The 24,829-nt window shown below is 40.7% G+C and overlaps 1 protein-coding gene across 3 annotated transcripts in view; it reads left to right on the top strand.

Moving 5' to 3' along the window:
* TBK1 (TANK binding kinase 1) overlaps window positions 1-24,829 on the top strand; it is a 3,544,425-nt gene that overhangs the window by 1,705,319 nt on the left and 1,814,277 nt on the right. The gene's annotated exons all lie outside the window — the stretch shown is intronic.

Here is a 24,829-nt window from a genome sequence, read left to right as displayed (position 1 = left end):
CAATTATACCAAGTTCCACTTTCAACCAGTTCAAGTCTTGGAGTTTATAGGAGCTCGGCTGGACACTACCATTTAGTTGGCCTTTTTTCCATCAAACAGAGTACAGTCCTTAAGATTACATGTCAGAGAGATACTTTCACATCCTTCTCCCCAGCAAAGCTGGTTCTTCAGGGGTTGGGATCATTGGCTGCAGCTGTTAACCTTACTACCAACAGATCATTTCTGTATGTGTATGTGTGTTCTTCAGTGGACTCTAGCGGTTCAATGTTCAATTCTTCAGCAGCCTCTCACTTGTCCGATAAAACTTTCTTGGGTTTGCAAGGACTGCTTTGTTGGATTTAGTCCAACGAAGTTTGTCAAGGACACTCATTTGTGTATCCACTCCCAGTAGTCACGGTGACCATGGACACATCCTATTTAGGATGGGGGAGGCATTTCCTGGGACAGATGGTAAAAGGAACGTGGTCCCCAGAAGAGACCAATTTGCATTCAATGTCCTGGAGATAAGGGCAGCCCTCCTAGCTTTGCAGGCTTTTCAGAACTCTCTTCTGCTGGGGACAATTGCTATTCAAATAGACAACTAGTCGGCGGTTTGGTACATTAGCAAACAGGGGGCAACCCAGTCCTACCCCCTTGGTCGAGAAGCAGCGAGACTGTGGCAGTGGGCTATCTCCTTCAACTGCTTTCTTTTAGCAATGCACATACCAGGAAAATCCAACATACTGGCTGACAAACTCATCAGAACTATTTTGATGCCTAATGAGTGATCTCTTAATCAAGCAGTGGTGGAGAGGCTCTTCCATACTGTGATCTTTTTGCCTGTGCCCTCAACAACAAATGCAGAAGGTTTTTTGTCCTAATCCCCTCCTTGGGGGGAATCACCGAGAGATGCTCTATTCCACGTTTGGCCCTGCGGACTCCTTTATGCTGCCCCCTTACATCTAATCCCCAAATTTATTCAGAAAGCACTTTGATTGAAGAGCAAGGTTATCCTCATTGCCCCATTTTGGTCTCATCAATTGTGGTTCACCTTCCTTTGGTCTCATCTTCTATGTATTCCTTGGACGCTAGTCCCCACGCCAGATCTGATCACTCATCCCAAAGGGATGGCTCACTTGGACATTCCGGCACTCAGGTTGATCGCATGGTTTCTCCATTTCCAATTATGGCTAGACAGCCCAAGCTTTCTTCCCCGTTTCATCAGATTTTGATATCATCCCAAAAAGCCTCCACTAGAAGAGTTATAAGAGTAAATGGAAGACATTTTCTTATTGGGCCAATCAGAGAGAAATGGATCCCTTCACTACCTGTTCCTGCAGTTTTTAGATTTTCTTGCTTTGATTTTTCAAGAAGGAGATAGTTTTTCCACAGTAAAAATTTGGTTAGCAACCATCTCTAATTATTACACTGAAAATAGTGCTTTCCCTCTAGCTTCTTCCAAGGCACCTTTTTGTTTAGATCTCCAGCTAAAGGTCTTCTCCACCCTGAGAACTTACACTGTTGTTGCAGAGTTTGACTAAGTCTCCCTTTGACTCCTCATCAAGTCTGATCTCAAGTTTCTTTCTTGGAAAGCAATATTTCTAGGTGCCATCACATCAGCTCGTCCAGTTTCTCAACTCCAAGCACTGTCCTCAAAATCACCCTACTTGATTTTCCACAAAGATAGGGTCACTTTACATACTAATACATCCTTTCTGCTCAAAGTAGCCTCTGAGATGAGCATCAACCAAGCGATCAATTCACCTGTGTTCTTTTCAAAATTTTCTAATAAAAGCAAATGCATGCTTCATCTCTTTTTATCTTCATAGGATGAAGGTTTTTAGAAAAAACTATCAGCTGTTCATCTCCTTTGCCCCCAACAGATTGAGAAAACCAGTTTCTCAAGTTATCTTAGCAAACTGGTTAACAGATTCCATTTCATATGTTTATACTCAACAAGGTTTTTCTTTGCTGAGACCTCCAAAAACTCACTCCACTAGATCCATGGCTACTTCATGTGATTTCTGGGCCAGGGCTTCTACTGATAATATTTGTGCTGCAGCCACTTGGCCCAATGCCCATTACAAATTGGGTGTTATTTTCAGGAGCAGAGCTGCCTTTGATTCTGTGGTACTCCAGAATATCCTTCCGTGATGGCCACCCCAAGTTATTGTAGCTAGGGAATCTATCCCATTCATTGAGGAATGAATGAAAATGACAACATCAGATATAAAAGTTATGTACTCACAATAACTATGCATCTGTGTTGTCCATTTTCGTTCTTCCTCAACCCCCCCATCCCCCTCTCCCTTTTTTCTGGGGGTGATCTGATAGAAATATTGGAACCACTGTTCCTGTTTGACCCCGTATTCTATCTTTACCTTTTTATGTGGGCTATAACCATCGTTTTTCTGACTGAGAAGCAAACTCGATCTGAGGTAAAACAGGTGTCTAGGGCATTATGGGTAAAGAGTGGAGCTCGAGAGTCAGATCCAAGATTCTGAAAGAAATGCAGTCAAGCCAGATCCGAGACTCATTTGTTCAGGAAGAATGAAAATGGATGACACAGATGCATAGTAATGGTGAGTCCACAACTTTTATGTTACAAAGCTTCCTTAGACCAGTATTTCAAGTCTTTACAAGCAAGCTTTAGCTATACTATTTTGTTAGAAAGCACTGGCAAAACTTATACTACATCTCTTAGGTTCATGACAGCTGTGAATACCCTCATCCCTTTTGCTAGATACCACATGAGAGCTCTACAGTGGATCTTAGCAGTCCCATGGTCTAACAGGCAACATCCCATGTCCTTTCAGGTATTGTTTATGAAGATTTGCAGCTCACACTTGGAGTCACTGCCTGCATTTCAAAGACATCCCTCTGTGCTTCCCTCATCCTGAGCCATGGTGACCATGGTCACATCTCACCTGGGGTTGGGGGGGTGAGGTATTTCTTGAGAAAGACAGTCCAAGGTGCATGTTCTCTAGCAGAGGGCAGTCTTCACATCAACTTTTTATTTTATTTATTGTTTATTTGACATTTGTTGACCAGGAAAAGTCTGACTGGGCAGAAACCCATTTTCAGCGGTGGCCTGGAGAGAAAAGCTCCAAATATATAAAAATATATGTATAAAAAAAATTAGGTAAGTGCACATAGAAATAGAAGCTAGCAATTACAATTAAGTTTCTTTTGGAGATGAGGGCTGTCTTCATAGCATTGCAGGCATTCCAGAATTCTCTCCCCTTGGGTGAGTCCTGGTTTTCATCTGCAGTCATTCACATTTTGGCCTGTTCTCAGAAGTCATCTACAAGAATGATCTACAAAAGTAAATGGAAAAGATTCTCTATCTCTGTTTCCACAGCTGTCATGAGCCCAACCCCAGGTGAGATGTGACCATAGTCACCATGGCTCAAGATGAGGGAAGCACAGAGGGACGTTTTTGAAATGATTCCACATTAATATGCTCAGCCACTTCACCCTCACAATTACAGTCCCTAATCCAAAATGTGTTTAGCACAGTAAAGAAATGACTCCTTGACAGATGTCTCATCCTGAACCCAAAAAAACCCCAAAAATGCTATTGTTCACTCCCACCCGCAGAGCCTCCCCACTGAACTTCAATGTTACATCTACTAATGGTACTGTCATATCTCCTGATTCTACCGCAAAACTATTTGGGGTACTAATTGATAATAACCTTACCTTTGAGCCGCATATTAACAACACGTTAAAAACAGTAAACAAAAACCTAGGTTCCCTCTATACCTTTTCTTCCCGGGCCTCCACTAAAAATGGACATTTATCCAGTTGGACCTGCCCGGTCAACAAATGTAAAATTAATTAATTAATTAATAATGTAGATTCCTTTTCAGCTTCTCTTCTGTCCAGTTTGAATTTCTTTCCATCTCTTTTTCAAAGTGGAGCTAGTTAGTTCACTATTAAGATACAGTTGGCTGCTATATCCTCCTTTGGTACTGGACAGGCTCACATTCCCACTGCATCCCTCAGACTGTCTAAAGCTGTCCTCAGAGGAGCCTTTCTTGTTTGCCTTCCGGCCCCTTATGATATTACTATTTTATTGCAGGCCAGATTGGTCCTCTCTTTGAGCCTATGGCCAAAGTTGATCTTAAGTCTTTGTCATGAAAAACTCTGTTTTTATTGGCCATCTCCTCTGCCAGGAGGATGTCTGAGCTCTATGCCTTATTTTCTAAACCTCCTTACCTGATTTTTCACACAAACAGGGTTTCACTAAGAACTAATCCATCTTTCCTTTGTAAAGTGACTTCTGAATCATCAATCAATCAGTCTTGTAACGTGGCTGTTGAATCATCATTCAGTTAATCTTACAGCATTCTATCCAAATGATTCAAACAAGGGCAAATACAAACTACATTTGATGATGTGTACCAACAACTGCATTTCTGTTTACATTGAACAAAAACAACTAGGACAAACCATTTATTTGTCTCAGTCAGTATGGGCAAGGGGTGTCCAAGGTACCACTCTCCTGTTGGCTTTCAGGCTGTATCTCTCATGTATACAAATAGAGACTTTACCCAACTCCTCAAGGGCCCATTCAACTAGTTCTGCAAGTTCTTCTGCAACCTTCCTTTCCAGAGTTACTCTTGATGACATGTGTTGCGGCTACTTGGTCCAAGGTCCATACATTCATTTCACACTATTTATTAGGTATACAATCAAGGTCAAAAGCCTCCTTTGATTTAACTGTGCTCTGGAATATCCTTCTGTGAAACCTCCCAAGTGTAACAGTAGCTGGGGACTCTGTCCCATCCATTCAAGAACGTATGGATGAGACAACATCAGATAGGAAAGGTATGTACTCTAGATCTGTGTTGTTTGCTTCCATCCTTCCTCAACTTCCCGCCCTCTTACCCCCATCGTTAGTATTTCCCTGATTCTGTTATTCACTTCTGGAGTGATCTGGCTGATCTAACCTTAGTTACCATAGGGTTTATTTCAAGCCTGTGCATGTTTGTTTCTTTCCCTCTACTCTCTTGCATGGGCGTTTTCTGGTATTTTGGGGGTAGTTGAATTTTCTCTGGTATTGCAGGCAGACTTGATCTGAGGTAAATTGCTTGTCACAAGGGGACTGTGGGTAAGGGGAGGAGCGTGAGCTCCAGATTCAAAGTTTGAGAGTGGCTAAATGTGGATACGATTCAGATCTGAAGACCCATCCATTGAGGAAGGATGGGAGCAGACAACACAGATCTGTCATTTGGTGAGTACATAATTTTTGTGTAATACAAAAATTGAGAAGCTGGAAGCACTTAATTATGGGCATGGATAGTAAGCTACAAGAAGTGAAGAATGTTTCTAGTCTCTGTAGTTTTATATACCGGTCAGTGTATTCTTATCAACTAAATAAGTTGTGGGCCATAATTAGTAACGAGTTGGAATAATTTAGTTGGAGGGTACCAGAGCAAGAGTTAAGTGAGATAAGTTGATTCTCCCCATAGAACAAGGTGAAAGGATACTTCAGACCTACACAGTTAAGGCTCATATGCATAACACAAACAGAAGGTTTGAAATGAAAGGGGGGGAAGGGATGATGATGAAAAGTAAAGAGAGAGTAGGATTTTCGATGGAAATCCAACCATATCAAATCTTATATTAATACTGTAAAGTAGCAAAAAGTGTTTGAAGAGCTAAGCCAACATAGGAAGGTAGAAAGGATATTTTACCAATAGGTGTAACTTCAAGTAGGGGTGTAGGAAATAGGTAAGTTGGGGCTGGAATTTATTGGAGAAAATTTGCAAAGTACCAAGGGAGCAAATAACTAAAGAGGTAAAAATAGTACAGTGGGATGAAGTTAGGCAGAAATTTCAACTGGTAGGTTAAAGACGACCTTCCCTAACAGAGTACAGGCAAAGAGAAAGGGATAGGGAGTGCTAACTGAAAGACCAATTCTGGTAGAGTTTTTAATTGATTCTAGAACAGAAGCTACTGTTAAAAAAGGATAATTAGTAAGGCATAAAATATAGCATGATCACTATAAAAATCATTCTGGGAGGTTAGAAAAGATAGGGAAGAGAGACTGGAAAGGCAATTTACAAAGGAACAATGAAAGGACATTTGTTTGTCTCCCAAGTAAGCAACAAAGTCCTGAAGGATTAGTATTTTTGCATGGAAGTACTTACATAAATATTATTATACCCCCCAGCAGTCATCATAATATTTTTCTTCAACTAGATAAGCAAATGCTGGAATTATGATGGGACAGAGGGAGGTAATTGGGAACATATTTTGTGGGAATGTAATAAGTTGTCAAATTTTAAAAGTTCCCCGCAGAGTACTTTGTCACAAATGCTTGGGGGGGGGGGGCAAATAACTGTAAATAAGGAAATTATTCTTTTGAGCTAGGGCATAGGATCTGAATTGTCAAGACATTTTTAGCCTTAGCAAGTTTAATGCTGTTGTCTGCCAAAAACAATTACTAGCAAATATAAAAATCAAAACCAAAAACCAACTGCAATTGAAATACTGAATATTATAAACAAGATAAATGAACTAGAGATGGGATCTTCAGAAAAAGGAAGGAACAAACTACATAGAAATAAGTGGAACGTATGGGAACATTACATGCAAAATAATGATCTTGATGAGGAATGAAGTTAAGGGAAGTCATTAATTGAGAAATTTATGTAATGATGGGGTGTAAGATAATTGTTAAAAGAAAAGCATGTCTACATTGTACGAATCTGAAAAATATTTGATGTGTTGTGTTTTCTATTCATGTATGTGTACCTACATCATTGTCTGCAATGTAACAGTTTAACAAAGGTATTAAAAAAACACTTTGCAGATACAGGGAGTAGTTTGTCCTGACAATCTTCTGCCCGTGGCTTCATTGTCCAAACCATCCTTTCTTTTCAGAGTATAACCCTACTCATCTGCCTGTCATGCTCTGGGTATCCATAGCATGCCCTACCCCCCTGTCCCATCTAGTCTGTAGCAAAAGGAATTTCAGCTCCTGTGATCTATGGTTAGAACACGTTCCTTCTGATGTCTTTCTTCTTGGTTTGCTCAAGTAACTTGATGTCTATGCCAACATGTGGCTACAACACCACCAAACAACAGTTACACTGTGACCAGAAGTGGGATTTGGTTGACTAATACCATTAATAAATGTGAACCCCTCTGAGGATATACCCTAGCATTCTGTTCCCTGCTACCTTAGCCTTCTCACTGTGCTTATGATAGTCCAGTGCAAGTCTGATAAACACAGCCATGTCATTTTTCTGCACTTTATCCTCAAATAAGTACCGTCAAACTAGCCTTTACAGTGTAAACATGTTTTTGTCCGACAGCTGTGTTCCAGATGAGTTCTGATTTAGATTTTCTTTTGTTATAGCATAGCCCCTGGATCCAAATTAAGTTAGCACTGTCAAAGACGCAGATGTACTCTGTGAAACATGCATGGACAAACATGTTTTCTGGAGGAATAGAATATATGTTTTAAATATTTTAGTATTCTTCACTTTTTGGTGTGTTCAGACTGTTTCATAATCATATCTTTCAGTATGGACAGGTCTCCATACACAGCTAGAATTTTTGTAAGTACATATCCTGTTGAATTTTAGTATCTCAAGGGTTTAGCATTCATTAATGATTGTAGTTGTTTTGCCTAAATAGTTTTAAGTAATTTTACTGGCTGCATTTAATAGGTGGGTTTTGAATTACAGGTGGGAGTTACCTGTTTACCAACTTATGTTTCAATTCTTCCTTGCTGAAACTCTTACAATGTCAATTTTTTAATATCGCTGTACAGCAGTCTACTTGTTTATCTTAGCCAGATGAGCCATTTAAGCTGTTTTTAACCATTTGTGATGTGTGGAAAGATTTGTCAGGGAATACTCTACCAAGGTAATATCTTCTTCTGACAGTTGTTGCATAGTGCCCAGTTGTGTAATAATGCTCACGTAGTTAAAACCTCAAATTGTATAGGTTCATAGCTAAGTACTAGGCTAGCTGCTCTTGCAGACCATTTTAAGCCTGGCCAATTTTCCTTTTTGTGCTCAAATTAACCTATTGATTTGGTTAGAGACTGGTCTTACTCATCCCATGGTTGGTAATTATATATTACTCTTAATGAGAATAACTGGGATCATACCATAGATAATTTTGACCCCTGCATGGGGTAAAGCATTTAGGAGCTGCCAGTGTCCATTAGTAGTAGTACAGGGGACAGTCCTAGAGTAAATTTTCTGTTTCCTATGTATAGATCCAAGTTGCTTTTGAATATGGACAGGGATGAACTTTATTTTATGTGGATGGGGGGAGTCTGTTCCAGATCAGTGGTATCCACTGCAAGGTATACCTGTTCCTGCAAACCATTCTGCTGATGTTGCAGAAGATGTTTAGATCCATGGCCAAGTATTTCTTATGCCGTTTGACTTGCTGATGTGCAGAAAAATCCATCAGTACTGGATCAAAGAATGTCTTGTATATCAGATACAGGCCACCTCTTAGCAGTCTGTAGGATACCGACGATAGTAACAAGACTTTGAATTGGTTCATATAAGGCATATTGTTTAGGCCTTGTATCTTTTAGTAAGGTATCTGTTTGCGTGTTCCTGTTGGTGCATGTGTCCGGACAGATAAAAGGGGGATTATATTTCATGACTGGCCTAATGAGGACTGAGTAAAGTATTTTCTGATGCAGATTGTTACACAAGTCTTTCTTTCCCTTATGGCTTATTCCAAGTTAATTATATTAAGTAGTGGTTTGGAGGGGTACAGACATTTTGCATGATGTGAAGGGAGTTGCCTCCACCATAAAATATAATTTGAAATGGTCTGAGAATAATTTCATAGTTTACTATAAGACCACTTCCTTGCACCAGTTGTTAATGATGTCTAAAACATGTTGGAGCACTTGTGAGTCATTTGAAACTTGAATAACGACACCCATTTTGCAGTTGTCTGCAAACTTACTCTACCATAGGCCAGGAGTGCTGTCATAAAGGTCTGAGAAATATATGCCAAATAGGAGAGAGCCCAAAACCGAGCTCCTGTGGCACACCACTGGTAACTTTTTGCTTTCAGAAGTGACACCTACTACTTTCTAACCACAAGGCTTCTTTTAGAAGACTGTTTAGATAACCATTGCACAATGTAGGGATTTGTATTCAGGTTTAAATGTCTATCAATAATGCCTGCTTTGGGAATAGTGTCAAAGGCTTTGTCCAGGTCTAGATATGCTGTATGCACTGCATAACCACTATCCACTGCTTCAGTTAATTTTTTAAAGAAATTAATACTTAGAGGTAATCTCTGCCTGACATACAAGGCCATGTCCAACCCAGAATTGATGGACATAAAGAAAACCATATCCCCTCGAGCCAAGCACTCTAGGGATCTAAACCTCACCACAACAATAAACAGGACATGCTGGAGGGATTAGATTCCTGTCCCAGAGACTTCCCATGCTTTGGAACAAGATTCCACTCTACATTAGGCAGAGCTCCTTGCTAACACTCTTCAAGAGAAACCTTGACAAGTGGATGGGAAACAAAAGGTTTACCCCAGGGATCACTTCAGTGGCTCTGCTGGACAGAGGCACAGGGAACTAATCTAAGGGGGTGGAGAAAGCCAACACATTCTGGCTAGGCTTATAAATACCTTCGGGCAGATAGCCTAGTACCTACCTATGAACCTATAAAGAGGCAGGATCTTCATTTGACAAAGCCAACTTAATGAGGTTCCAATGTCCAGATTAATAAAGTCATAGATAATGTGCTGCATAACTTTACATATGAGGATAGTGAGACTAATGGGTCTGTAGTTACCATGTCCATGTTTGGACCAGCATTGTGTGATAGCATAACAGTGGCTGGTTTCCAGGCTTCAGAAATGTAACCAATGATGAGGCTTAGCTTAAAAAGGTTAAGTAGGGGTTCAGAAAGGCCATAATTGCCACTGACAATCAGGCAGCCTGGTATGTTGTAAGGGCTCATGGATGGTGTTTGTGAGAGAACTTGTTCCATAGTAATTAAATGGGGTGGATGGTATTGCAGAACCTATGGAATAACTATTAACTGTGGGTGGAGTACAATTTGCACTAAATTTGTTAGCTAGAATATTGTCTATTTTTTTTTTGTCAAGGAGTATAGTGTTGCTGTGGACTAGGTCCCAGCATTGTTTGGTATTGGTTCCTAACTTCCTTTCATAGGTAAAGAAAGGTTGCTGAGACCTGCATCCTTCTATAAGCCATACTACTACCCAGTGCCCATGGGAACACTGATATGTGCAGTTCTTATACTGCATGCCATTCACAGACAGCAGAATGCTTTCCATTATTAGGGTACATTGTCTCCTTGTTTATGTATTTATTAATTCGTCTTTGTTTACCTGGAAAGTCTGACTGGGTAATACCCATTTTCAGAGGAGGCCCGGGGAGAAAAACTCCATTTGCTTACATTGTATTATACGAACTTCCAGTGAAACACAGAATACTTACATTTCTATTTGCGTTTATACACAGACAGTAGTTACATTTCCATTTACAGTTATATACAAACAGTAGTTACATTTCTACTTACATTTATACACAGTCAGTAGTTACATTTATGCAAACACATTCTAAGATTTTACAGAAGTGGAAGTTACTGAAGAGAAAGCACACATGCAACCTAGTAGATTGTACATGCAGCAGTCATGTATAAAATTTTTATTTATTTATTTATTTTACAATTGTTTACCAGGGAGGTCCTACTGGACAGAGCTGTTCATTTTCAGCTGAGGCCTGGGGAGAAAAGCTCCAGAACAATTGCTAACATACTATACATAAGATATTTACATGAGCATAGTGGTTAAGACATACAATTAAAAGCATAGCAGGTAGTAAAATTGTTTTGTTGTTTCAATAAGAGGTTAAGAATATTATGTTTAAGGAGAGTATTTGGATAGAATTGTACAGTGAAAAAGTTTTAACCCTGTGATGAGCATGTACAGGACCAGGATTGATTAAGATGTTGTTTAACCAGTGGTTTAAAACTATTGAGTTTGTCAGAATGTTTTTATTTGCATGGATATACTATTCCAGAGTTTAGCAATGGATTGGGAGTAGAGTGAGTCTCCTGCAACATTATTTGACGTATTTGTAAGTAATACGAATTTGTTACTAGAGCAAAGATCCCTTGCTGGGCAGTAGGACAGTAATACATTTTGTAGTGCAGGTCATTTTTCTGGATGATGAATGAGTTTGTGTGCTGTAGTCAGTTGTCAATATGTTAGCCAGTTGGGCAGTTCAAGCCAGTGCCATTACTTCAAGCTAAGATGATAATGGGTTCTTTGAGGGAGACTGGTGGCAAATTTAGCTACTTTATTGTAGCAGGAGGCAAGTTTCTTTCTTTTGAGTATTGTTTATTTTTGTTAGGATAGGAGCAGTGTTTAAGAGAGCTGGCAGTAAGAAGGTGGTGGCTAGAGCTTTTCTCGCAGTATCTGTAAGGAGTCCATTGATCCTATAAAGGGAGCATAGGGAACATATATACATATATAGAACATATCCTCTATAAGCAACTACTAACTACAACCAATTTCAGCAAAGGTATTTTCAATGAAACACAAAAAAATAACTGGAATGTTCTTTGAACAATGCTAGATACTGCCGTAGAACACTTTAAAAATATATTCTTACATATCTTTATTCCTGTAAAGGGAGCTAGTTTCTGGTGTGTACAATTTATGGTGTGCAGTATATCGTGGTCATATTTGAGATTGTCATCTATTATAATGCCTAGAAGTTTACTGTGAATTACGGTTTCAGTGACAGTATTATTTGCTGACTTTATGGTAAAATATTGCTTTTGATTTTGGCAACTTTTTCAGGTGAAAAGCATTAACTTAGTTTTCTTGGGGTTGAATAGGAGGTTTTATTTTTTTGAGCTACAGAGGAGAAAGATTTTTGGGTAATTTCTTGTAGCTTATTTATTGTTGAGAGCACACACATTAATGTTGAATCATCTGCGTACTGTACTAAACTAGCATGGTGAGTGGAGGTGTGGAGGCCATTAATAAATATAATAAATAGTAGAGGACACAGAATTGAGCCTTGAGGGACACCTGTAGTAATTGGTTGAAAGGATGACTAGGTTCATTGTCATATAGAGGCTTGTTCCCTTCCATATAGGTAACGAAGGAACCACAGCAAGGCATATTGTGAAAGTCCTGTTGAGGAGAGTTGAATGAGCAGTTACTGGTGCGAGACAGTATCAAATGCCTTGGACACGTCTGAGGACATGGTGGACACAGACTACCATTGTTTCAATGTTGGTTTGTTATATTAAAGTGCAGTAGAGCAGTAGTGGTGCTATGCTGGGGCCTAAAGCTATGTCATGTTTCTGAGAGCAGGTTATTTAAGGTCAAGTATTGCATCAGCTGTATATGGATGCATTTCTTTAATATTTTGGAGAGCGGGGGAGAGAATTGCTAGCAGTCTTTAGTTATTAAACTCTGTAGATATGCCACCTTTGAGCAGGGTATGATGAGTTCTAATAGGATATGTTGGTATGTGGTCAATTATGCTGTCTGAGGTGTCATCAGTGGATCCCGTTTTCATAAACTTGAACTCCATACAGTTGAGACCATATGATACAGTTTTTGAAAACTCGAAGCTTTTCAATGGAGATCACAGTACAGCGAGCATTGGGAAATTTACCCTTTTCCTTACTGTAGTGAAGTCTCAGAGCTGGTATATATAATTTGCAGGGGGTGTGGGGGGGGCGCAGGGGGGCTTGCCCCCTGGAAAATATAAAAAAGGTAGATTTTTTTTTTTTGATGTTCAAGTTTTCGGAAACTCGATGATATGGTCTCTTTGATATTTTTTCCAAGTTTCCGAAAAGTCAATTATCTGACATAAACCCCTATCTGAGGGGCAACCTACTTTTGTCAGTTTGTCTGGTTTGTTTGTAAGAATCCAATGTAATGTTAAGCGTTTCCCTGAAGTTAAATTGTTTTTAGTAGGTGTGGTTATTAATTTTCCGAAGTTGTACAAATTTATGGATTCAATGGAGTAGTAGAATTTCTGTTGCCAGTTATATTTAAGTCTGCAAGTATATAATTTCTTATAGGTTCATAGGTAGGCACTAGGCTATTGGCCCTAGGGGCCTATACAAGCCTAGCCAAAAAGGTACCCTGGTTTTCGCCACCCAAGAAAATTATTTTCCCGTGCCCCTGTCAAGCAGAACCACAGAAGTGATCCTCAGGGTGAATTTCCTATTACCCATTCAATCATCAAGATTTTTCTTGAAGAATGCTAATTAGGAGCTCTGTTTGAGATAGATAGATAGTCTGTTCCAGAGTATGGGAAGTCTCTGGGACAGGAATCTATCCCTCCAACATGTTCTGTTTATTGTGGTGACAAGGTTTAGGTCCCTAGAGCGTGTAGCTCGGAGGGATTGGTATTTCTTTAAGTGGAGCATGTCCAACAGCTCTGGGTTTTACATAGCTTTGTATGTTAGGCAGAGATCGCCTCTGAGTAGGCGATATGCGACGGAGTAAATCTGGAGTTTTTTGAGACGGTCTGCGTAAGGCATTTGTTTGAGGCCAGTAATCCTCTTTGTGAGGTATTTTTGCGGCCTTTCCAGTTGTTGTAGATGCCTTGTGAGGTACATACCAAAAGGGGCATTGTACTCTATAATGGGTCTAATGAGTGATGAGTAGAGGGGGAACAATGACCTCCTTTTTTCTGGATGAGAAATCTTTTGTGATGAGGTGTGCCACTTAGAAGGATTTCCTGACCACTGTGGCAATGTGATTATCAAAGGAGAGACTACTGTCCATCTGTGTCCCAAGGTCTCTTATCACACTTTCTTGGTTAATTTGTTGGGATATCTAGTACAGAATGCTTTCAGCAGTATCAATGTTATTCCCTGGTGGTATACAAATTGCTAAACATACAGGTTTCATATTGTTGATTTTTAGGAGTAGTGTTAGTAGTTCAGCATTGTTAAATTTTGGTATTTCCTGTGGAAGTAAGACAATGGTTAGGGATTTTTTTTATAGATGATTGCTGCACTTCCTGCATACTTTTTCTGTCTGCCATGCCTGGGTATAGTATATCCTTGGGGATGGGTGATCTCACTATCCTTTATTTCTTTTTATTTTTTTTTAACCAGGTTTCATATGTAGTAAGATAGGTATGTATGTCATGGATTTTATTGCACATACTTCTTAGGTTCATATTTAGTAAGGTGAGTTTGGATTCTGTTTTCTGCTGAGATGTATTAGGTGACTGGTTTATTTTGGGGTTGGAAGTGGTGGTTTTATGAACAGTGTGACCAGGATTGGGGTGAATATCTCCGCTACTTTTTTGAATTGATATTTTACAGAGGGAAGTATGTGGCCAGTTATATTTTAGTCTTGGTTTGATATCTGATCATAAGTTTGGATGCTTAGTTTTAAGATATTTATAGAAAAATAAATCAGTTGTGGTTTGTTTGTAGAGATAGAGTGTTATGGAGAAAGACAGGCTGGGCATACCTCTTAACTCTTCAGATTTTTTCAGAATGCCCAGATTTGTGCCCTATATTTTTGGCCGGTTTTTCATAAAATTGTGGATGTTCTTCGTCTTCCATTGCTGCAGTCCTTACTATTGGGTATAGTCCGCATCCAGTCGGCCCGAATACCAGAGTATAAGGCTGACGTCGGTCAGGGCGCATTAGACTGACGTCAGTACGTCAGGGTACTAATGCGCATGACCGGCGCCATATCCTCAGTCTTTTTTGCCGCGAGATCCGATGCAGAAGCAGTTTTGCGAGTGCAGGTTGGCGTTCTGGAATATTTCCGAAACCGGAGTTTCAGACCGAATCAGAGTTGGCTAAGTACCCCGTTGGGGAACATTTTGGTTTTTTCTTACCTCAGTATTTAACCGGATGTCAGAAAAAGTGTATAACTGTATTTCTTGTGGGAAACAAATTCCTCATAGGCATTACCATACTTTGTGTATACCTTGTTTAGGGCCTGAGCACGACGTTGTTGGTTGCCGCTCTTGTGCTAGGTTTAACAACCGCACTATTAAGAGGTGTTTAGACTGTGCCAGATTAGTGTTTGAGAAGCGTTGCACTTGTAAAATGCCGTCGGATGCTCCGACGCCCGCTTCATCCGAGAAGCACAAGGACAAACCAGAGAAGCCTAGGGTTGATGATCCGGCAGTCCCGGACATCGGTTCTTTCGGTGGCTCAGTGGAGCCAGAGGTTTTGCCAGGAGTTTCTATGGAGTCTCAGGCAGAAAACTTTACTGTTACAGGATGTACCCTCTCCGGAGGCAGGCCAGGCTGAGGGGGCTTCTCAGGTAACTATTCTTCCCTCTCTTCCCAAAGTAGTTAGAGCCTCTCCTTCTGTTGCCAAATCTTCTTTTAGAGGTAGGCCAACTTCAGCTTTAGTAGGGGCTTCTCCTAGCCTTTCGGGTTCTGTACCTCAGAAACATATGCTTAAAATGGCAGAAGATTTGATTACCATGATTAGAGGTTCTATGGGCCCTGCTGATAAGAGGCCTAGAGTGGAACCAGAGTTTGACAGTTTTTAACTGGGTTCAGGGGCTTCTGAGTCTTCTGCGGAGGATTTGCAGGAGTATCCTCATTATTCTGATGTGGATGATGCCACTCCTTCGGCTTCTCCTCCTGAGGATTTTTTCATTTTCAGAGACTCTGCATTCCATGGGGAGCACTTTAAATGGGAAGGCCAGGATTACTCTGATTCCAGGAAGAGGCTTAGGGAATTCTTGTTTTTACCCCAGCATGGGCCCTTAGCTATACCTCCTGTGTTGAATGTGGTGGAAGATGTTTTTGCGGAGGCTTCCCTGAACCCTGATTCTTTGCCTCCTGCTCCTGTTGAACCTGATAGGTACTATAGGGTGCCCGACGCTCATAAGTATTTGTTTAAGAGTCCTAGGGCGGACCCAGAAACTGTTTCTCAAGGGCCTAAAGGTGTTACGGCCTCTGTGGTTAAACATCCTGTTCCCACTGACAATGAGGCAAGGGTGTTAGATAGGTGGGGTAAGACAGTGTATACTTCTTCCACTCTAGCCATGTGAGCGTTGCATTGTCGGTTTCACATGCTGAAATATCTAAATTATCTCCTTTCACAATTGCAATCTAAGGTGGATGCTTTGGCGGAAGGTATTGATTGTAAAGACTTGCTGGATTTAGTTTATCTGTCTGAACAAGTGGGCAAGCATTCTTTGCAATGTGGTTTTGATGCGGTGCAGGCCTCCTCGAGGGTGGCTGCCACTAGTTCTGTTCTTCGCAGGCATGCCTGGTTGAGGGATCAAAATTTGGCTGAGCATGTTAAGACAAGGATTTTGGATGCTCCTTTACAGTCTGATGTGTTGTTTGGTTCGCCTGGGGAAGCAGTTTTACTGGATATGGAGGACAAAGCTAAGTCTATGCAAACTGTTAAAGATTTTTTGCAGGTACAGCCACCGAAGTTTAAGTAGGAATTGGCCTGCTAAGGGGTGGACATATCCTGCTTATGATTCCCAGTCTAGGGGTAGGTCTAGACATGGTAGGGGCTGGGCTCAAGATTCTTTTTAGGCCTAGAACAGGGAGTTCACCTGCTCAGACTTCTGGTGAGGGCAGGGGTCAGTCCTTTCGTAAACAGACCCAATGGCCTACCTTTTCAGCTGCCAGTAGATTCTCGTCTGGCAGCTCCTTTTGAAGGTCGACTGTCTCTTTTCAAAGAATATTGGGATTTAATTACTCAAGACAGATGGGTGTTGGACATCATTCAGCCAGTCCCTGTATCAGTAAGGGGCCTAGGATTTTATTCTCGCATGTTCCTAGTACCAGAGAAGGGGAACACGTGAAGACTGCTTTTGGATTTATCTCTCCTCAACACTTATCTGGACATTCCCAAGTTCAAGATGTTGACGTTACAACAGCTTTTACCCCTACTGGGCAAAGATCACTGGATGGTAACTTTAGATCTCAAGGAAGCTTACCTTCATGTGCCTGTCAGGCTAAGTTACAGGAAGTCTCTGCGGTTTCGAGCTGGAGATTCTCATTATCAGTTCTCTGCATTGCCCTTTGGCTTATCTACTGCGCCCAGAGTATTCACAAAGGTTCTGGCTCCAGTAATAGCTTACTTCAGGCTCCAAGGACTTCAACTCTATCCTTGTTCAGACGACTGCCTGCTTCTGGCTCAAGAAAAGGAAGACCTTCTACAGCATCTGGAATATCTTATAGCAGTGCTAAGGTGCCTAGGGTATTCTGTGAACGAAATAAAGTCCAGTCTAGTACCCTCTATAGTGCTAAGATGCCTAGGGTATTCTGTGAACGAAATAAAGTCCAGTCTAGTACCCTCTCAAGACATGTGCTTTCTGGGTGTGAGACTGAATACAGCAGCCCAGTTGGCCCTTTTTAACCCCGGACAAACACAAGAGTCTGTCACTTTACTTCCATCAACTATCTCATCAGTCCGTGCTGACTGCAGAGACAGTCCTTCAAGCATTAGGGTTCATGGCATCTTGTATTCTGGTGCTTCCCAATGCCAAACTGCATATGTGGAAGTTACAATGGTATCTCAAAAATGTATGGACACAGCACTGCCAGGATTTTGACACTGTCATTCAAATAATACCTTGCCATCAAAGTGAATTTTTGTGGTGGGCTCAGGAATGTCACCTACACAAGGGACTCTCTGTGACCCGGCCAGAGGCGAGTCGGATTTTCCTGACAGGTGCCTCAGACATTGCTTGGGGAGCTCATCTCAATGGAAAGTGGATACAAGACAAGTGGCCTGCCAGACTACAGCATCTACATATCAATATAAAGGAGATGTTGGCGGTCCAGTTCGCATTGCTGGCTTTCTAGGAGTTACTTCTTCCAGGGCAGGTGTTGATTCTAACAGACAACACAACTGTCATGTGGTACTTCAACAAACAAGGGGGAACACATTTTTATCCTCTATGCAGGCATGCAATGATTTTATGGGAGACTGCGCTACGCTTGCACCTAACTCTTCAGGCAAGGTTTCTGCCAGGAGCACGGAACTCCTTAGCAGATGTGTTAAGCAGACAAATCATGGATCCCCACAAGTGGAAACTGGATCTTCATGTATTTCAGAAATTGACAGTGTCATGGGGAACTCCAGACATAGATCTGTTCGCTTCTCCACTAAACCACCAGCTGCCACAGTTTTGCACAAAGGGGTTTCATCACACAGTTTGGAAAGTGGATGCTCTGTCTTTCAGTTGGACAATCCTTCATGTGTATGCCTTTCCACCTCTGCCTCTTCTTCCAAAGGTACTGTTACAGGTCAGACAGGACAGGCCAAGGATGATTTTGATAGCTCCAGATTGGCCTCGGCAACACTGGTACCCTCTACTACGGAGTCTGGTAAAGAAGCCTCCATGGCCTTAACCTTTGATTCCACATCTGTTATCCCAGCAGGACGGTCATCTGCTCAATGTCAAGCTTCACTCTCTTCATCTGACAGCCTGGCATATTCTGTGTGGAAACACAGCAGGTCTCAACTTCTTCAACAAGTTTTAAATGTGATTATGGAAGCTAGAAGACCTAGTACAAGGAAAGTGTACGCAGCAAAATGGAAGAGATTTTTATTTTTGAGTGAAGCTAAGAATTTGGAGATTTCTGAGCCTAATTTGAGTATGGCTCTTCAATATCTTACTGAGTTACTGGACAAGGGTCTGTCCTTCTCTTCCATTAAGATTCATGCTGCAGCGATCTCAGCTCACTATGATTGTGACCCACCATTGTTTTCGCATCCTTTGTTCAAGCAGTTTCTTGAGGGGCAAAAAACTATAAGACCCCCACGTAGAGCTCCTACTCCTGCTTGGGATCTCAATTTTGTGTTGGAAAAACTTACTCTACAACCTTTTGAGCCTACGGCTACTGCTGAATTAAAGTTTTTGTCATGGAAGACTGCTTTTTTGTTGGCTATTACTTCTGCAAGCAGGGTGTCTGAGTTGCAGGCCCTTATGGCAGTCGAGCCCTTTTTGATTTTCAATAAGGATAGGGTATCATTACGTACTAATCCTTCCTTTATGCCTAAGGTGGTTTCTAGTGTGGCTTTAAACCAAACTATTCCTTTGCCTACCTTTTATGCAGACCCCCAAAATAAAGGGGAAAAGCTTTTGCATACTTTAGATGTACACAGGCAATTGCGTTATTTCTTAAGCAGGACTAAGGATTTTAGGCAGTCTCAGCAGTTGTTTGTTTCTTTTGCTTTGAGTTCGCAGGGCCAGCCTGTGTCGGAACAAACTATTTCTAGGTGGATTGGCTTTTGCATTGCATTTTGTTATTCCCATCATGGCAAGGAGGTTCCAGCTGGGATTAGGCCTCATTCCACTAGGGCTACTGCCACTTCAACAGCATTTCTACGGGGGGTGGCAACTAAGGTTATTTTGGATGCAGCTACTTGGAGTTCAGTGCATACTTTCTCTGAGCATTATCGCCTTCCTATCTACTCTAAGTCTAGGGCTGGTTTTGCCACAGCTGTTTTGCAAGGCATGTTGTCAGCTCCTGCTTCTTTATGATTTGCCAGCCTCCCTTACCTCTGCTTTGGGATTCTACCCAATAGTAAGGACTGCAGCAATGGAAGACGAAGAACATAGTACAGTTTTGTACCTACCATAAATGTAGATGTTCGAGGATTCCATTGCTGCAGTCCAATTTACCCTCCCTCCTTCCCCTCTGTGTTTAGGGGTGGTTGTGTAGGTGATTTACCTGCTTATATTTTTGTATATATTGTTCATGTTTTGGTGCAGGTATTTTGGGCCTTGTCTTTTTAGGGTCTTCTGACATCTGGGGCAAGAAAAGACTGAGGATATGGCGCCGGTCATGCGCATTAGTACCCTGACGTACTGACGTCAGTCTAATGCGCCCTGACCGACGTCAGCCTTATACTCTGGTATTCGGGCCGACTGGATGCGGACTATACCCAATAGTAAGGACTGCAGCAATGGAATCCTCGAACATCTACATTTATGGTAGGTACAAAACTGTACTTTTTCTGGCAAATTAGTGGCAAATTATTAAAGATTGAAGTTAGAAAATAATGACCGACATTTGAGTTTCAGTTTTTATCCTTCAGAAAACTCATGTTAATGCAAAACCTGTTATTTTATCAACTTTTGTAACAGCAATATTTGAAGTCTGTCCCTATTTTTGGGCCTTTGTCCCACTTTTATTTATGGCTTTGTCCAGATTTTTTGTTTTAAGAGGTTGAGAGTTATTGATAATCTTTGTGAGGATTGGTTGAAGTCCTAAGTATGACGTAGGGGCATCTTATTTAACTTGGATTTTATCTTTGTTGTACATTAGGATAAAAATGTTAGGAGGGGTAGTAGGTTGGTTGTAGAAATTTAATTTGATATTTATAGGAGGCAAGGATTAAGACAATTTGTGAGAGAGTCTTGGATGGTAAACTGGAATAGGTGTTACTTTTGGGAGTAATTGTATTTATTGTTTACCTGCTGGAGGGAACTGATGGTATTGGTTAGAGGAATATGTGGGTGGTGCCATGGAAGTGTAAATGTAGCATAAGAGGGAGTGGGTGGGATGTGGGGTTAGGATAGGGGAGTGGAGTGAACCCGAGTGTTAGCAAGGAAAAAAGAAGCTGGTTGAAAACTTGTCAAGAGACAGAGAAAACAATGACTGACTTAACATAAACAGCCACAGATCTACCGAGAGATAAGTAAAAGAAACTGTGCAAGTTTAAAAGGCCTCTGTGCTAGTAGATGAACGTTTTGGTTGTGTTCCTCTAGGACACAGTTTTAGTAGGAGAGTTAGTCCAGTATCACCTTAACCTGTCTAATGGTGTTAACATTAAAAAAATTGCACTTGATTGTTTGAACAACTCTGTAATATAAGGAGGTTTTTATGAGCTTTGATTTGCCAAGTCCAAAAGCATACCTTAACCCCCACAGACAAGAAAAACAATGAGAAAAGGTAAACCAGAATGCAATCGTTCAGCTCTGTAAAAATACTGACTGAGAACTCAAAAGTGGTTACACAAGAAGAGAAATAAACGTAAGGAAGGGAGACAGTGGGCTGCTAAAAACAATTAATTTGAGCATAGTTAAAGGAGAAAGTACCAATGGGACTGCTGTGGTCTAAGGAAATGGAACTATTTATAGTGTACAAAGTTCTTTGATTTAGGCTGCCATAATATTTATAATGTACATACAGATGTAGCCCACAGACTGGGGTTCAAACTTCAGACATCACTGTTGCATATATATCCATTTGCTTGCATGGACACTTCTATAGAAAAATAAAAACACACTAAAGAGTCAGTTGAGTGCACTAAATCAATGTTGACTGTGCATAAATACTAGCTCAGAGCTGTTTATTTTATTTTACATTTGTTGACCGGGCTAGTCTAACTGGATATATGTCCATTTTTAGTAGAGGCCCGGGGAGAAAAGCTCTAAGCATTAGCAGTGACAAAGATTACAATATACAGTAATAGTCAAAATAAATTAAAGGACATTGTTACATTGAGGTTGAGATAAGTTATACAGTGTCCTTAGTAGGTTAAAACTAAGATCAAATACTGAGAGCAATCATTTGAGAGAGAGCAATCAAAAAAGAAAAAAATATTGAATTGTAAACATTTCTTAAATATATATATATATATATATATATATATATATATATATATTTTTTTTTTTTTTACAGGTATGTGACATAGAACAGTAGAATATAGAAGTGTAAGGAGAGCAAAAATGGGGAAAGCTAAAACTGGTTTAGCAACAGTCTCAGGCAAGGAGACAGTAAAAGCTGACCAGCAGGATGTCAGTGGAGGAGGGTTTACAGATTATAAGGTTATTGCTTACAAACTAGGGCACTGAAGCAGTTGTCTTCAGGCTAGTCATTATGCAGGCTAAAGTATACACAGAAGTCTGAATGCCTCTAATACTTAAAACACCAGGCCAGAGGGTGGTACACAGTTTGTTGTAATTAAATGGTGGTTGGATTGCGTGGACTCAGACTGCCTATTTTAATGAAGACTGCTGTGTGCGTATTTAAGTTTCTATTGAACTTAAAGCACAAGGCCAGAGGTGGCACACAGTTTATTCGTATTAAATGGTGGTTGAATGGAATGGACTCAAGACTACTATTTGTCCCTATATTCTTGAAGCAAACTCTCTCACTATTAGAGATAAATTAGTTCATGTTAAGTGCAAATATAATTGTTTCACAAGAGGTATAGTTTATGCAGCAGTATGCCAACAGTGTAACAGCTTTCATACTGGTAAACCAGAATGTAGAATTAAAGACCGTATTTAAGAACACATTTATGAAGTAAGGAAGGAAAAGGCCACCAACACTCTGTTTAGACATTTGAGAGAATCCTACGCACCATTTTCTTTTTGCGGTCATTGAAAAAATGAATCTGCAACCTTGGCGTGGTCCATGGAAATTACAAATAGAAGAAAGGGAACTGTGGTGGCAGACTATTTTAAATGCATCAGTCCCACCGGGACTTAGACTACCAGTCAAGTGTTTATTAAAACGTAAAGTATTTGAGAGATGATGTTCTTTAGGTTTCACATTTCTTATATTGTTTTTATGGTATGTTGCTTTAAATATTGATTCTTTTTAGAGCAAGTTGTGATTGATTTAGGTTGCTTAAGGCACATATTTTAAAGTAGTTTTATCTGATGAAGTCTGTGGAATATTTCAGATGAAAGCGTTTTATCAATTTTTTGAATAAACCTTGGTGGTGCTTCCAGCATTGTGAGCCAGTTGTGTTCAGATTTCTTGCTGTTGAATTTGGGTGTTGTCTATGATCTCATCTAGAAGAATTTCAGAACTTCAAGCCTGATCATCGAAACCTCCCTATTTGATATTTTATAAGGCACGAGTTACATTATGAACCAATGCATCTTTCCCTCCCAAGGTGGTGTGCAAATCCAGTATCAGTCCATCCATTCATTTGCCAGTATTTTCCTAAATTTACCAACAAAGTTGAATATATGTTGCATTTATTGGATGTTCACAGGCACTTACATTTTTATTTACATAGGCCAAAAAAAATCAGAAAAATAAACCAATTGTTTCTTTTGCACATTTGTAATTAGGAAAGCAGGTGACAAAAGTAACTCTAGCCAGATTTTTCCTTTATCTATAACAAACTGGGTCTAAACTTACCAAAACCTGTAAAAGCCCCTTCACCTAGGTCCATGGCAACTTCTTCAGTCTTTCTATCCAGAGCTTCCATAGGCAACATATGTGAAGCTGCAACCTGGGTGAATCCTCATACCTTTATCACTCATTACAAAGTAGATCGGGTCTCGAGGAGTAGAGCAGTTTTGGCTCAGCTGTGCTCAGGAATATCCTTCCTTAGACTCCACCCAGAGTTTTAGGTAGCTGGGGATTCTGTCTCAACAGTTGAGGATAGAATGAAACTTGACAACATCAGATAACGAAGTTATGTACTCACCATAATGTTCCATCTGTGTTGTCCGTTTTCATTCTTCCTTAACTTCCTGCCTACCAACCCTCATCCCATATTTCAACAAACTTCTGGAAGAATGAGACATTGTAAGGATAACACTGTCCTTTATGACTGAGCTGCAGAGGTAGTTCTCTCTAAGACATATGCATTTTTATGTATCTGTATACGTGCGTATTGGTAGATAGCATTTCAGGTAATATCAGCAAACAAGATCTGGTGTATGTTAGGGGTTGGTGCATTATGGGTAAGGGAGAAGCTCGAGAGCTTTTTGGTTAAAGCAAGCTTTAGTAACGGCTAGGTTGGATCCAAACCCAACAGTTGAGGAAGAATGAAAACGTACAACACAGATGGAACATTATGTTGAGGACATAACTTTTTTTTCCCCAGTGAACTTAAAGCACAGGGCCAGAGGTGGTACACTGTTTGTTCTAATTAAATGGTGGTTGGATTCATTGGACTCAGACTGCCTATTTTGATGAAGACTGCTGTGTGTATATTTGTTTCCAGTGAACCCTGTAACACCCTTACCTCTGTTTTTTTCAGAAATACAGAGGCACATTTCCTGCCTATCATGCCTAACAACTGTCCAGATTTTTGCCTCATATTTTTGGTCTGATGTTATTCGTGTTTCACTGTTGCAGCCATTACATATGGGTTAACTGCTTGCAGGTAGCCCTCAGTCGGCCTGATTAACAAAGTCTTGGGTCCTGCGTCGGTTGCTGTCTCTTCTTTTGTGACGTCAGGTCATGAGGGGTATAAAACATGCAGCCGACATCATTACATCTGTCTTTCTTGCTGTGCGGTGCCCGAAGCAGAAGCAGTTCGCAAGTGCTGGTCAGCCGACTCCTGAAATTTTCGTTTTTGAGTTTCAGAACTGAAGTCTTCAACTAAAAGCTAAGTACCCCGTTGGGGAAACTATTTCTTGCTCTAAACCAATGTCAGTAAAAGTAAATAATTGCATTTCTTGTGGAAAGCAAATACCTCATAAAGATTTTCATTCGTACTGTGTTCCTTGCCTAGGCCCTGACCACGACATACCTCGCTGTCGGTTTTGTGCCTTATTTAAACCACTAACTATTCGTCATCGGTGTATTTGCGCTTCTAAATTTTTTGGTGCTCGGTTCAATTATCCTATGTCTTCGGTAAGCCATCCGAGTACCGACATTCTGAAAAAACGCAAAAATAAAGACAGAGACAGGCCGCCCAGTTCGCCGGTACTCAGTGAGGAGCTTTTGCAGTGCCTGATACCCGCTACTTCAGATTCGCAGGCCTCTACTGAGACCCATTCGGAGTCCTGTATGCCGCGAGATGCTTCAACTGTGGAACCTGCGGATGTCTCTTTCTTGGATGGGTCCGGAGCCGCTGTGCAGGCACTGGCTTCTGAGGGTTTGTTCAGGCCTACTGAC

Source organism: Protopterus annectens, chromosome 11.part0 (genome assembly GCF_019279795.1).
Source record: "Protopterus annectens isolate FY-2018-M chromosome 11.part0, PAN1.0, whole genome shotgun sequence".
In the NCBI taxonomy this organism is placed as follows: domain Eukaryota; kingdom Metazoa; phylum Chordata; order Ceratodontiformes; family Protopteridae; genus Protopterus; species Protopterus annectens.
The sequence above is the reverse complement of the archived record's forward strand: the minus strand, read 5'-3'. Positions and strand labels throughout refer to the sequence as shown.